Source organism: Alosa sapidissima, chromosome 23, assembly GCF_018492685.1.
Source record: "Alosa sapidissima isolate fAloSap1 chromosome 23, fAloSap1.pri, whole genome shotgun sequence".
NCBI classification, from domain to species: domain Eukaryota; kingdom Metazoa; phylum Chordata; class Actinopteri; order Clupeiformes; family Clupeidae; genus Alosa; species Alosa sapidissima.
Window position 1 is genome coordinate 2479842 of NC_055979.1, and position 14170 is coordinate 2494011.

The window sequence follows — 14170 nt, forward strand, 5'->3', positions numbered from 1 at the left end:
TGTTCACAGGCCTTCCTAAAAAGACTATTAAACAGCTTCAGGTGATACAAAATGCAGCAGCTAGGACTCTAACAAAAACTAAAAGAACTGACCACATTACTCCAATTCTTAAGTCCTTGCACTGGCTAGTAAGTCACAGAATTGACTTTAAAGCACTATTGCTTGTTTATAAATCAGTAAATGGAGCAGGACCTAAATACTTGTCAGACATGCTTCAGCAGTACACACCTTCTCGTCCTGTCAGGTCCCAGAAAAACCTGCTAGTAAAACCTACAGTTAGAACTAAACATGGTGAAGCAGCTTTTAGCTGCTATGTGGCTCAGCTGTGGAACCAACTTTCGGATGACATTAAAAAGGCCCCAACTGTAGCCAGTTTTAAATCTAGACTTAAGACCAAACTGTTCTCAGACGCTTTCTGCTAACTGTGCCGAGTTACAAATTCTGAATGTGCCTCGATAATTATTCTACTTTGTCTTTTATTACTTTTTTTTACTACTTTTGCCTTTGTTTTTGCTTACTAATTATTATTTATTTTTAAATGATTTTACCTTGTGTTTTATGTTTTCTTTTTATTATGATCTTTACCTTTGAACTATTCTTTGACTATATTGCCCTTCTATGCTTTTATTTGTTATTATTGTTTGGTTTTGTTTATGTAAAGCACATTGAATGACCTCTGTGTATGAAATGTGCTATATAAATAAACTTGACTTGACTTGACTTGACTTGACTTGTTTCCAGTTTTCAGAGTCTGAGGGGTATTTCACAAAAACCTAGATAAGGGATTAAGTTGGGATTTTTTGGTTATTCTGGCTGAATTTTGCCTTGACTGGGTTTCACAAAAGAAATTGAATTGAATTGAATTGAATTGAATTGAATGCCTTTATTGTCATTGCACATTACAATGAAATTCAATTGCACTTCCCCTGGTCATGACACATAGTATGACAAGACAACATAGTAAAACATGAATTAAGAGTAATAAAATATTATGAACAGTAATAAACAGTAATAAATTAAATTATAAGAATTGATATAGCTAAAAGAAGACATAGTCAGTGCAGTAGGTCATGAGTTCAGGTGTTTTATGGCACTTGGATAAAAACTATTCAAAAAGTCTGGAAGTGCGACCCTGGAAAGATCTGTAACGCCTTCCAGATGGCAGCAGAGTGAAGAGGTTGTGGCCTGGGTGGGAACAGTCCTTAATTATGCTTTTTGCCCGCTGGATGGAATCTGGTGTGATATATGTCAGTGAGTGAGGGGAGCTGTGTGTGAATTATGTTTTGTGCTGATTTCCTGACTCTGTCCAGCGCCTTTTTGTCAGCAGTGGTGCAGCTACTAAACCACACCAGAATTCAAATGTTGTGCGAGATGATACTTTGGACAAAAGGATAAAAGCAGCTTCTGGGAGAGGTTGATTTTGTTGAGTGACCTGAGAAAGTACAGCTGCAGTGCTGAGTGTGAGGACAGAGAAAAGTTGGGAGCTCAGCCGGACTGACTGGGGTTTGTTAGGAAGTTGTGGATCCATCTGCAGATGTTAGTGCTGATGTCCAGGCGGTGTAGGTGTAGCTTGGACACCAGTCTTCCGGGGATGATGCAGTTGAATGCAGAGCTAAAGTCCACAAACAACAGTCTTGCGTAGGTGCCAGGATGCTCAAGGTGGGTCAGCACACAGTGCACAACTGCGGTTGACCTTTGCTTATAGGCAAACTGGTGCTGGTCCAGTATGGGGTGGAGGGAGGCTTTTATGTGCTTTAGCAGCAGTCTTTCAAAGCACTTCATAACAGTGAGGGCCAGAGAGTTTTTCGGGATCGGCACAATGGTGGCAGATTTGAGACACTTGGGGATGGAGCAAGTAGACAGAGAGAGGTTGAAGATGGAGGTGAATACCTCAGCCAGTGAATACCTCAGCCGGGATCTCGTCAGGGCCGGCAGCCCTCCTGGGGTTCACGCCAAGAAATGCTCTCCTGACCTCCTCTGTGTTCAGAGAGAATGTCAGGGCATCTGTGGGCAAGAGTGGTAATGGTGTGGCTGATGCTGGCTCAGTCCTGGTCCCATTCGCCTCAAAGTGCACAAAAAAATGGTTGAGCTCATCGGCCAGACTGCTGCTGGTGCTTGGGCTGGTACATGGGCCCATAAGTACCATAGGGATTCATTCTGTGCAGCTAGCCTGGTCCCGACCAGACTAATAGCCAGGTCTTAGTTAATTATATAGCTAATTATGTTATCTTATTGGTTCAGCTAGCTGTCTTTCAGATCAGACCTCCATGTGTTTTTTAAGAACTTTAATCCCTGTATGCCTACTATTTTCTATATTTAGTTGCTCACAAAACACCACAGGTAGTCTACATAATACCATAAGGTTATCATTTGAATACAGTGGCGTGCTCTTATTTTAGTGGCACTGAGTGCCTAGTGTGGGCGTGTAAATTTGCATTCAGTCGGTCCACCACGCCTACAGCTGTTTCCCCATTGAAAAAAAAAAAATGTCACTTCATTGTTAGTCTATATCAAAAGCTGTTGTTCACTTTGTGTGAGTGATGATATTTTCTGCGTCTTCTTTATTCCAACCTTGGGGAAAAACGCACACGTATTCAGAATTACGTTTAAGCTATTTATTCCATTTGTATACTATTTGCACAATGTATTTGCTCACAAAACACCACAGATTGTCTGCCTAATACTATAGGGTTACCATTTTAATTGTGATAGCCTTATAATTATTAACATGAAGAGTTTGGTTCCAAAAATGCTATATTTCCATTTTTGAAAAAATTAATAAGTCATAATGTTTAATTGTGTATTTCAGATAATATCAGTATAATTGCAGTTGTGTTGTTTTGATTGAGTAAAGATAAATCAAATCATAATAACCCAAAACATTTTAAAAAATAATCTATGAAAATTCATTCAAATGGAGGATATAGCTTTTTGGAACCAAACCCTTCATATAGTCGTTGTTTGCTTCTTTTGTTGATATGCGTTTGATTAATAGCCTAGTAGTTGATTGTAAATGGAGGGCAATTTGTCAAAGGTCTTTTCAATGAATTTGGTTATAGAACAATATAAAGTCATACTATGTGTATCTTTACAGTGGTATGCACTTTTCTTAATGACGTTGTGTGCCTACATGATAAATAGGCTACAAGTCAATTCTTTTCTTTCTTTATATGCCTAAAGAAAAACAGATTCAAGAGAGCTCTTTTGATTTAATGATGTGCCCACGTTGTGTGCCTACATGTGCCTACATGAGTTCCCCCATTCAAAAAAGAAAAACTTTACTTCATTGTTAGTCTATATCAAGTACCAGTATAGTATAAGTATACACTGAAAATGACACTAATTTCTGCGTCTTTTTAATTCCAAGATCCAAGATCTACAGACATGTCTCCCTTTGTCCTTTCTTGTCAAAGGGTTTGGAGAACAGGCTTGTGCAAAATTCCAGAACTGAATTGAAACTGGCTCTTAAATTCCAATTCAGTTCTTGAATTTCACTTGCATTTCAAATGAGGTAGCAAACAGGAAGCAGAATTGCAATACGAATAGTGCACAACCCTGTTGGAGAAAGTGGTCTTCAAACAAGTACGTGTCTTCCTTTATCAGAATAACCTACTAGACCCTATGCAGACCTATACTAGACCCTATGCAGTCTTGTTTCAAGAGTGGCCATTCTACTGAAACCTTTGTGAAATACCCCTCTGATATGTGTTCAAAAAATAGTCAAAATTTGTGAAAACAACAATGCTGATATAATGGGGCAGTCGTGGCCTACTGGTTCGAACCCCGACCAGTAGGAACGGCTGAAGTGCCCTTGAGCAAGGCACCTAACCCCTCACTGCTCCCCGAGCGCCGCTGTAGCAGGCAGCTCACTGCGCCGGGATTAGTGTGTGCTTCACCTCACTGCGTGTTCACTGTGTGCTGAGTATGTTTCACTAATTCATGGATTGGGATAAATTTCCCTCACGGGATCAAAAGAGTATATACTTATACTTATGAAAATATATTTAATATAATATATGATGCATTTGTAGCAGATTCTCATTCCCCCGTTTCGACAGACTATGCACTGCACTGCCCTGAAAGCAGGTCTTTGCTTTCCTCCCTCAAATGGCTGGGTTTAAACCGTCATCGTTCATCAAGTGCTATGCCTCAGAGGAAGAAACTGACGTTTTCCTTGTTGGTTCGTATGCAAGCCGCTGGTGGTGTTGGTTTCTGTTGATCTGTCAGACCCAGTAGCTCATCAAAGCAGAAAGCAATAGCCCAGACATTTTTCACCTAAAGCTTGTTTTGACAGGGGACTCTTGTTGAAAGAGCAGCTTGAAAGCCCCTGAAATGGAACATGAGCATGGGATGCTCTTGCACTAATAAGTGTGAAGCTTGTTTGGTGGGCTACATCATTAAATCAAAAGAGCTCTCTTGAATCTGTTTTTCTTTAGGCATATAAAGAAAGAAAATAATTTACTTGTAGCCTATCTATGACTACAAACTGAACTTTTATATGAAAGCAATTTTCTTGTAGTTTACCCATGACTACCATGACTTCCAACAAGCACAGCATTTCATGATGGAGTATTCAGATCGGCTCTAGACCCTGCATTGATTATTACCTGGCTAATTAATTACTTTGTTATAGTTTAAGTTAGCCGTGCGAGTGTTTCTAGGGTAGCCTGTTTGTTGTGCCAGTAGCTACGAACCTGAGTGATGTCTTTGTGTGTCTGTCTGCGTTACATCATGTCCAGTATTTCATCAATAGCGTTTGCATGCCAGCCAGCATGTTGGCACTGGACGTGCCACACAGAACATGCTACGGTTGGGTTGGAGTTTCCCTTCCTCTCATCATCACATTAATTATAATGTGTCATAGTTGGCCCACACATGCGTCTCTCTATTAATATGGCAATGGAGCTTTCATATCTGGACAGGAAAAGCCTGAGGAAGGAATGTTGCACTGAATTATCATGATGACAAGCCACCATCTTTTATTTATTTTTTTTGATAAACTATTTGCCCTGACCTGGCTCCTCTGAGAAACCCACTCCTCAAGACTTACTGTCAGTCTGTGGAGTAAAGTTCCTTAGCTGAGGAGCACGAAGCTAATAGGCTACACTCTCTGAGGCTAATCCAATCATGCGGAGACTGGACTGGACTGGGGGTACAGGGGAGGATGGGTGGGTGGAAGGATGGATGGATGAGGGGAGACGACAAAAGCTTAATGCCACCGGTGGGGACGGCAAAGGCAGCGTCTCAGAGCCAAACAAAGGCAAATAAATACAGTACAAACACTCAGTGGGACGGACAGTCAGTAGGCTCGGGGGAACAGACGGGCCTGTGTGCCAGCTAAGCTGGTAATGAAGGCCTCAGTCTTTCCTGGGGATCTGGTAGTGCATGTGGGCCGCCAAGCAGCGCTGCAGGTGTTGGTTTGATTTGGCACGGTAGATTAGAGTGTGCGCAGGGATGTACAGTGGTAATCCTCCAAGCTTTTCACACGCCTCTATTCTATACGTTTCCATTTAGCCGCTCTACTAGGCCGTCTGGGTTTCTGTATGTGATCCCAGCAGGGGACCGGCTCTTAAGCCTTGGGGTTGTCAGTGGTGCCCCTGCTCACATAGCCTTAGCAGGCCCCAGCACACACATGTAGCACGGCCCTTCTCTTCATCACCATGTCTATTTTTTTGGTTTTACACAAATGCAGGCATGGTATGTGTGCTCATGTCAGGGAGAAGAATGATACAAAGACAGAGGAGGAAAAGAACTGAAAGGAATGGAGGTTCAATGAATCTGCAAACAGCCAACAACACAAAAAATCCCCACTCTTTCAATTTCCTGTTCTGGTAATTCCACACGATCTTAAGCTTTTTAGGAGCCGTCAAAGCCCCCATTTCCTTGTTCTGTGTCCTTTGCTGTGTAAGAGTCTTCTTCATCCTTGCCTATATCCCCTAAAGAGATGGACTCCCATAGTGCAATGAAGATACTGTGGATTTTCAGTTACAAATTTGCTTAGCGAGACAAACAAGGCCGCCAGCACCATCTCTGTTCTCAGCCCCTGAGCATTGCCTGACTCTGCTGGTACACACACACACACACACACACACTCAGAATTCTGAAACCTAAAATGGCCTGTGTTTTCCATATGTAAACATGTTTATCTCTAAAGGAGCGATATCTCTCTGCTCCTCTTCTCGCTTGGGTAGAGACTAAGAAGACCCTTGTAAGCAGAGAAACACTAGCTCCTTCAAAGTCAACAATACATTAGAAGCACGCTATTCTCTCACATACTCCAATTACCCTCTGTAATATAAGCTAAAACTGATTATTGACCTGGTAAGCTCCTAGATTTAGTGTGATTATGTTATCTTTCAGAAAACCTCTCTCAAAGTTTACTGTGTTCTTGGTTATTATTCCACAGTAATTCCGTTGTGTATTCAGTCACTACAGTTTTGTTAGCTAAAGTCAATAAGCACACAAAAGGAGGATCACACAAAGAAGGTCTAAAAAGGTCCTCTAAGAGAAAAGATCATTTGTGTTTACATACTGTAATTTACTGAATCACTGAAAACCCCCATTCAGACATTTCTCTTTGTCACACAATAGTGTGGAATAGTGTGCTTTTCAGTTTACAGTAGATGAATTTTATTGACAATTTTAATCTTTTCTGGCCAAATAGCACAGAACTGAGTTGGACTGGAGCCAATCTTAACCAAAGTCCTTTTAGGCAAGTCCCTCCACTCGGTGGCCATATTGCGACGCACTTTGGACACTTATCGGGCATTCATTTTGGGGATAACTGCGCGTGCGTGAGGCTTTACGTGACCAACCTCACTCCAGTGGCGAGATCACACCACATGATTACAATGATGCATTCACATGTCGGCTTTTGGCCGCGGAAAGAGCAGGATACGTGTCCATACATTTCTATGGAGGATTTTTTGAGTGCTGTGTCTACTCATTAGAAAGTCTCTGTGAAAACTATCACCTCTCTCTACACTCTAAAAAATGATTCAGAGGTTAGTAGATAAAACTTAAAATGAAGAACATTTTCGACATAAAAAAATTAAGTTTGCTACTTGTACATGTATAGGTGAGTTGACAATTTATTTTAAGGAGTTTGTAATACTGAAAAAGAAAGAAAGCTGTCTCAACTTATTCATATATGGATTTTCAACACACAGTCTTGCTTTCACCTAACAATAGAAAGTATTAAGTTCCTGAAACTTGTAAATCTCGTGACCAAACTTATAAAGCTAATAACACGATTGAACGTTCAGGACCTTCCAGACCACGCCTGAGAAGTAACAGAAATTATGGCACAGGATCCTGTAGCCTGCATCGAACATCACAGGTACGTGCAAAGTAGTCTAGCCTACTATTTTTGTGTTTGTTTTAAAAGCAACAGCTATCAAACAACGGCACACAGTGCATCAAAATCTTTGTCACGTGACACTCAAATGAAATTAACGCTACAGCTTGCCCTTTTGCTAATTTGAATATTTGAAAAGATGGATTTTAGCTATCTACAGACAGTAGCTATCGTGTCTTCCAAGCTAGCTGCTGCTTGCACGGTAATTAAACCATTTGAAAAGATGACTTTGGTAGCTGGCGTCTTCAAAGTTACCTGCAGCCTGCCCTTTGATCATTTGGAGTTAGTAAAGGTAAATTTAGCTGTCTGGTGTCTTCAAATTTCACCGTGGCAGCTGTATTCCGCACTTAACATTTTAGCATTGCTAGTTCTAACACTGCACGTGTTTGAGGATCATATTTGGTCGTCCTAGTTAAGCCTAACATTGTCACTATTTATGAAGGTTTGTGGGCCATTTGACATTCTTAGCTTAACCTGAACATAGGCCTAATAGGTAGGCCAACATTTATTTATTTTTGAAGTTTGAGAAATATTATGTGTCAATCCCTGCAAACCATGTAGATTTTGTTCATTTTGTTGTTTGTCTTGAGGTAAATTTTCTAACATTGTGCCTTTCTTTTATACAGATAAATGACGAATTCAGACGGATCTCTACATTCATTCATTGCACAACTGGACCAGTTGCCATTGCTTTAAAAATAAACAATGCTTTCAGAAAATTTAAATTGCTGTGTGCTTTTATTCAGACAGAAGTGAAGTAAGTTACTATAACTTAAAAAGATCCATGCAAATTGTTACCTTAATTTTTTTTAAGTCATTTCAACTCAAGTTGTTTTTTGAGTAAATATTGTGAGACTTTTATAGTGAGAAGAACTCAATTAGTTTAGCACAATCAACCTGATTTGTCCTCTAAAAGCTTAATTAAGTTGAACCAACTTAATTATATTAATTTGATCATATAATATAATTCAGTTGTTCTAACTATATAAGTCTCACAATATTTACTCAAAAACGGCTTGAGTTGAAATTACTTAAAAAGATCCATGCAAATTGTTACCTCAATTTTTTTAAGTTGAGTAAGTGTATTATTTTTTAGAGTGTACTGCACCCAACATTTTTATTTGCCAACCTTGAGCCGACCCTCTGATAAGCGTTTAGTAGCCACACAGACGGACATGACATGAACAACTCAACTAAACCAAAACACTGCACAAGACAGAGACATGACAAACCCCCCCCCCCCCCCTTGAAGACCTTGGAGGAACATAAACAACCCACTCAATGCCCAACCATTGGACATGGTAAGAAGGATGCTGCTGAAATGACTCAAAGCCAGTCACTGGCATCAAACCTCCCAGAATCTTAGGAAACAAATGGATGTAATGAGCATGAGGAGATAACACCTCCCAGATAGCAATTACATTTGTTCCTGATCCGCATGAAAGCCTTTAGCTTTGTCTGTAGCTGAGATACGATATCTGACTGGGGGCCAGATCTGCACCAGAAAGAGGTTTCAGCTCTGCTAGTACTGCAATTTTTTCAGCGGTTTAGAGATTTGTCTCAGCTCAGTGCTTGGTTTCTTCCACACACAATGTTGGGAATTGTGGCCAGATAGTCCAGTCTTCGTTTCATCAGACCAGATGATTTTACTTCTCATGGTTTGAGTCATTCAGGTGCTTTTTGGGGAAACTCTCTGCAAAAAATGGCTTCCATCTGTCCACTCTACCATAAAGGCCTGATTGGTGGAGTGATGCACTGATGTTTTTACCTTTACGCTTCCCTCATCCTCTCAAAGGAAGTCTGGATCTCATTAGTGACCATTGGGTCCTTGGTTACCTGTCTGACCAAGGCCCTTCGTCCTGGATTACTCAGTGTGGCTGAGCAGCCAGATCTAGGAAGACTGTTGGTTGTTCCAAACTTTTCCATTTGAGAATGATGGAGGCTACTTTTGGGCACTTTTAATGCTGCAGAAATGTTCTTGTATCCTTCCCCAGATCTGTCTTCACACAACCCTGTCTCGCAGGTCTAAGGACAATTCTCTCAACCTCGTGGCTTGGTTTTCACTCAGACATACACCATCAACTAAGACCTTATATAAAGAGATGTGTGCCTTTCCTAGTAATGTCCAGTGAATTAATTTAGGCACAGGTTGTAGAAGCATCTCAAGGACCAGTGATAGAAGTAGGATGCACCAGAGCTCAATCAGAAGCATCATAACAAAGGGTCTGAATACTTATGTAAATGGAATATTTAAGTCTTTTATTTTTTATACATTTACAAAACACTCCAAACACCTGTTTGTTGTGGGGTGTGTTGGGGTATTGTGTGTAGAGTGATGAGAAAAAATTAATTTAATCCATTTTAAGACGAGTCTGAAACATACCAAAATGTGGAAAAAGTGAAGCGCTGTGAATATTTTCCGTATGCACTGTAACAAAAAGTCTCTGTAGTGAAGAGATCATTCAATAGATAAGTCTTCATCATGTGACACATCTTCAATCTTTTTGCACACCATGCAGGTGTTATGCATGCCTACTCTGAATACTGTTAGAAATGAAAGCATGAAGAACGCAAAAGGTTATCTACTGACAGGGGGCTACCATCTCATAAACTTCCCCCTAAGTTCACACAAGACAGAACCACTTAAGAGAGGTCAAAGGTCACTCCTGAGGGCTACCAGAGTCAAGCTGCAAAACACATGTAAAACCAAGTAATTCTGAGTGTAGCAGATGGTTTAACCTGCTTTCCCACTAACTGGCCTGTCTGATACAGAAAAGAACCATCAGGATTAAAATAGGAAATAAACACATGATCTAATTTTGGAAGAATAACATAACCGTCTCTGGCTAGGACTATGGTTATGGCCATGATTAAATTTCCAAATAAATGTCAGCTTGAGAGGTTCCACACAACCCCCTCCTTTTAGTTAGCCCATGTTACAGATCTGTGTTTGAAATATACAGCTTAGTTTTGGCACCTGCTGTGTAGGACAAATGAACACATTAGAGAAATCCAGGCAGGATAGACTCGGTGGGGGGTCCCTTCTCCTGAGAGGAGAGCAGAGAGGTAATCAATATCAGAAAGACTTAGTGAAAGTCTCTGCCCACTGCCCCTATAGAGTGCAACTCAAGTGGATAAAATGATTGTGCTTGGGTTTCCGTGGCTTCTTGTGGGATGCGCCCTACCCGTCCACTCTGCGACCCCCCTGCTCACTCACTATGAGCAGACTATAGACTCCTCTTTTACTGCCTGGGTAATTTACTCTACACTACATGCCCCCAGTCTCTTTGTGTCCATCCCTGGGGGGACAAGCAGGTTATAAAGGCCAAGTGTGACTGTGCCAGAGAGAGAGAGAGAGAGAGAGAGAGAGAGAGAGAGAGAGAGAGAGAGAGAGAGAGAGAGAGAGAGAGAGAGAGAGAGAGAGAACAAACAAAGAACCAAAAGAGGTGAGAAGAGAGGTTGTTTTTAGGCTGAACAAGAGGCAAAGCACTGAGTCTACCTCACAGTCACCACACAGCTCTCAGTGCTGGCAGGAATAGATACTTGCAGCTGAAATAATGCCCTGACAGGAAGAGCTTCCGATGGGTATTTTGTGAGGAATAGAGGGGGGAAAGATGAGGGGAGAGAAGGGGGACTGAGGATGGAAAACCGTGTGCCAAGGTGATAGGGAAGTGAGTGCGTGGGATGGGAGGGTGGTGGTGGTGGAGGTCAGAGTGGCTGGTGACCGAGTGGATGGCTGGAAGGGCGATGAGCAAGGGAGTGTGTGCAAGAGATATGTAGAGAGTTAGAGATACAAAGAGTGGGAGAGAGTGTGTGTGAGAGAAGAGGAGAGGTAAGGGAGCCATGGGGTAGTTGGTAATATTGGTGGTGGAGGGTGGGCAGAGATGGGGACTTCCCTCCCAGGGCCCAGGAAAGCATTCTTCTCTCTGTTCCGGAAGCTTATCAGGTTCCAGCTAGGCCAGAGAGCCACATGGGAAAGCTGCAAGGGAGACTAAAGGACCCCTTTATAGATCAGAACCGACAGAGAGGGAGGGGGGAACAGAGGGAGGGATGAAGAGAGGGAGAGTGAAAAAAGAGAAGAGTGCAGTGCACACAGAGGGGGAGAGGCAGAGGGGAGACATACACAGTAACTGTGGAAGGATGGAAAATGGTAAATGGACTGTACAATAGATGCAGAAAGGCAGAACACGGACAAGAGTAAGAAGAGGGAAGATCAGGGGGCAGTGAGCATGTGCAAGGTGGTCAAGACTGAGAGGCCAGCACTAAGTGAGATGTGGACAGGAAAAGTATACAAGTTTCACGCGTCATTAGCAAGTAGACATGCACCATGAACAACTACTGAGGCCTCAGGGGCACACAGACATATGGCAGGTGATGGGAGGTCAATCAAAAGCTTTGGGAAATGGTATTTGCTGATTAGAGTACCACCCCTCCCTCTCTTCCCTCTGGCTCCTGGAACTGAGGAACAGAGAGGAATATGAGAAATCTGGAGTGACCAGAGCATAATAGACATTTGTAACAGCACGCGGTACAAAAGTCACATAGTAAGCAAAAAAAGCGGATAGCAGTCAGTCAGGTGTGAGAACGGAATTCAATCCTACCTGGAGAAAGCAAATCTCCAGCAAATAGACCAGGCGTCACTTAGAGTGCCACAGAAGCAATTATTGCCTCCCAGTTTCACCCAACACAATACTCAGTTGTAGCAGCACTCTACATACCATTGTTTTTCTCTCTCACTCAGAAGCCTCATGAAAGCTGGTGTAAACATATAGATTAAGGACTATGTCAGACAGTCTGACAACACTGAAAAATAGTGGTTGTGTATTTGCCAGCTATGTGAACATGGAAATGTTGAGTGCCAACATTTTATGTTAGAAATGTACAGCATTTCCCCAACATTTAGAAACGTCTAGATGGCTAACCTGTATGTCAGGAAAATTACATATTGTGCAATGCATAATTAGCTATTCCCTTATATTAACAATCTGTCAGCAACTGTTGGTCAATTTGGACAATATTGGAGTGATTTGGGGGTTACTACAGGGATGCAAACGTTTAAATGAGATCTGACCTGTTTCTCATAAATACCACTTAGGTCCATCTAGTCTATCCAAAATGCCCATTTCCCTTACAAAAAATAACTGCAGCAATAGGACAAAATTTTACATAAGGGTGAAACCAGATGTAGTAAGACACCAGGCCTACACACAATTGGGCTAGCAGATGTTATAGTGACCCATAGCCCTAGTACATCACCAATCAAGGCTATCTTGGTCACATTATGCTGATGGTCCACTTCAGAATTCAACCACCTCGGTGTCAAGTGATGCTAATCTAAATGCCTAAACCTGTTGCATTAAGCTACCCTAAAAAGCCTTGCTCCAGAGAGAATACTACTTCCCTGTAGAAAAAGATTCAAAATGTTATCTTAGGGATCAAAAATTCACTTAAGACTAGGGTTGGGCACCGAAACACGGTTCTAATATGGCACCGGTGCCGACGCAAACGGTAGTAACTGCATCGAATAACAACGTGGATTTCGGTGCCTCATTTCGGTGCTTAAATAGCGTTTTTTAATTTATTTTTTATACGAGGCATCACTGCATGTCATGCGCCATCTCTGTCTTGCTCTGATAGCAACACATTCAGATACAGTTAGCTAACACAAACACTGGATGTATAAACCAGAGGGGTGCACCACATAGGCGAGTGGACAGTGTTTGACAGCTTGCGTGAGCCCAAGTACCTTACTTTAAAGCGATATCGCGAGCTCCTGTCAAAATCTAGCAGTGGGCCTAACTACACACAAGCAAAAGGCTATGAAACAACATCCTATACGTTACACAATATCCTTGCTAATGCGCTAACTGGCATTTATTTGAAATGTTATCAGCAAAGTTGTAAGGTGAAAACTTTATTTCACGGTGTGTTCTAAACAACATAATGGCATGATATTAATATTTCATGTGCATGAGGCCCATATAGCATCACAATGAATATGAAGATCATGTTAAAAGTTAGCTGGCAAAAACATAAATATGTAGGTTACATACCTGATGTCACTGAGCTGTCAGAGGCTACGAAAACATCTCCATACGTTATCGCTAATTAAACTCAGCTGACTGGTGTTAGCGCATAGCCATAGTTGCTGTTAAAATGCCTACTAGGCTAGCGCTGGGAATCTAAACACTTCAACACCGACATGTAGCCTAACATGTTCAAAACTATTACGTGTTATGGATTAAGACATGACATTTCTTGAAGCATTTGGGAACACACTGAATTAACTGGAAAGTAGAGTCCCTGTTAGATTAGCTTGCTTGCAAATGCAGTTGTCCATGATCTGGCAGTTCTATGGCAAGCGGTTTTAACATACCTTATGGCAAACCGCCTACACTGGGTAAACTTGAAAGCAGAGCTTACCATTGTGTGTGCATGCATGGCAAGCTGTTTTAACATTTAAATGTATTATTCGTAGGAGCAATGTGATATTGATAGTAAATTGAATTTAACAGTTCAATTTCATGTTCAAATTTGTCTTATCAATAAAAAAAAGCAATTCATGCCATTTTAATTTAAAACATTTTAAAAAGTACCGGTTCAGGCACCGGCACCGTTTTAAAAGTATCGATTTAGCACCGGTATCGGATAAAACCCAAACGATACCCAACCCTACTTAAGACGAAGCAAAATGGTCTGGAAGGTCTATAGAATTGTATTTCTTTCCACTATGATGACAAAGGGTAGGCCTAGTAGCATCTTCTTGGTTTCTCGGTCTCAACCTTTGCTTGCTAACAGTCTAAGCAGCTTTCA

The 14170-nt window shown here is 41.5% G+C and overlaps 1 long non-coding RNA gene across 2 annotated transcripts; it reads left to right on the plus strand.

Moving 5' to 3' along the window:
- Nucleotides 1-7085: 7085 nt before the first annotated feature.
- LOC121698688 lies at nucleotides 7086-8076 on the plus strand. 2 transcript variants are annotated; one of them, XR_006026836.1, is made up of 2 exons: nucleotides 7086-7649; nucleotides 7984-8076. It is a non-coding gene; the product is annotated as an uncharacterized LOC121698688 (long non-coding RNA). The 2 variants fall into 2 exon arrangements; XR_006026835.1 differs by having other exon boundaries at nucleotides 7086-7339.
- The last annotated feature ends 6094 nt before the right edge of the window (nucleotides 8077-14170 follow it).